This window comes from Octodon degus, unplaced genomic scaffold, assembly GCF_000260255.1.
Source record: "Octodon degus isolate 3935 unplaced genomic scaffold, OctDeg1.0 scaffold00089, whole genome shotgun sequence".
Classification (NCBI taxonomy): Eukaryota; Metazoa; Chordata; class Mammalia; order Rodentia; family Octodontidae; genus Octodon; species Octodon degus.
Window position 1 is genome coordinate 2988644 of NW_004524665.1, and position 1572 is coordinate 2990215.

At 44.6% G+C, this 1572-nt stretch overlaps 1 protein-coding gene across 2 annotated transcripts in view; it reads left to right on the top strand.

The window, feature by feature from the left end:
* Dis3l2 (DIS3 like 3'-5' exoribonuclease 2) overlaps positions 1-1572 on the top strand; it is a 321513-nt gene that overhangs the window by 18296 nt on the left and 301645 nt on the right. The gene's annotated exons all lie outside the window — the stretch shown is intronic.

The window sequence follows — 1572 nt, forward strand, 5'->3', positions numbered from 1 at the left end:
ATATACTAGTAAAGCCCCAGCAGCACCTCTGTAATAAGACCTGGTGATAGAACGAAAGGACTCTTGTCCTGCAGTGTCCCAGATCTGGAGTTTTATCTGTTTTCCATCAATTGTTATCATTCGAGCACCAAACTCTACACCAATAGTGAGGTCATGCACTGGCTGAAACCTCTTGTCAGTAAACTGTAGCAATAAACGTGATTTACCAACACCTGTGTCGCCGATGATAATATACTTAAAAAGATAGGCGTACGCCATGGCCACGGCCGCTCGTGCCAGGGCACGCGGCTCCTCCTCCTGCTACTGCTCCTCCTCCGCGCCCCGCACCCGGCACCGCTCCTCCCTTTGCCTTTGGTGCTGTAGCCCGTTCCTTAAAGATGCTCTGCCTTTCCAGCTGCAGAGTAGGAATGCAGTCCTGAGCCACGAGTCAGTCTGTATGATTGCTTGACTGCTGTCTTTCTTCTAGCGGTAAGCTTCATGAGAAGAAGGACTGATGGCTTTTTCTTTTCTCATTGTATGCTATCTCAAGGGCCAAGTAAAAGTGCCCAGCATGATGAGGGAGCTCAGCCCTTTCTTGATAACTGAGGAATGAATAATGAGTATTTTGGTCAGACTCCTAATGCACAAAGTGAGACCCAGGGTGCAGGTTAGGCCATGGCACACCTGAGGGCCCTCTGTGGCTGGAGCATTCTTTTGCGTGGGGTGGGGACAGACTCAGCCATGCCTGAGATCAGTTGCTGGCTGTGGGATGCAGGGCTGACCATGGGGGTGTAGAGCAGGGGAAGCTGCCTCTATGTAGAGGGAGGCCCTGTGGACCAGGCTGGAACAGTGAGCTGTGCCCCTGCCGTGTTGGGACTGGATGAATTAAATGCAAGTGTATAGAGGGGACAAACTTACAGTGAGTTCCATGATCTCAGTTCTTACATTGTTTTCCTTTGAGAGTAGCAGAAGTTTTCCACAAATTTATTCAGCAAACATACTTCTAGGCTTGGGATGCAGAGATGAATAAAATATTTTCAGTCTAAGTCTCTCAACCATTTTTAGTACAGTTGTTTTAAAGCTTTAAATAAAAATATGTAGCTTGGTTCACTAACTTAATGTGTTCCATGATTTTGGGGAAGATGTTGAAGTCCTGTTTGTCACCCCTACGGAGCTCACAAAGCGCAGCAACATTTTGCTGAATTCTTGTTTGTGAACAGAAAGAAGCTTTTGTAACCGAGGTAACAGTGTTATGTAAATTCCACCAGAAATTTACACTGCACTTTACAACTTCAACAAGCAGTTGGGAGTTAGTGGTTTTTGAGATAGGCTCTCTATATGTAATTTAGGCTAGCTTTGAATTCACTGTGTAGCCCAAGTTAGCCTTGAACCCATGACAGACCTCCTGCATCAGTCTCCCAAGTGCTAAGATTATAGACATGCACCACCATTCTCAGTTCTGAAGCTGTTCCTTTTAAAGTTTAATAGGATTTTTTGTTGTTGTTAGATCTGAGACCCATTTTGAGTCAATTTTTATATAAGGTATGAGGCTTTGATAAAAATAGTTATATGTATTATATAAACCATATAATA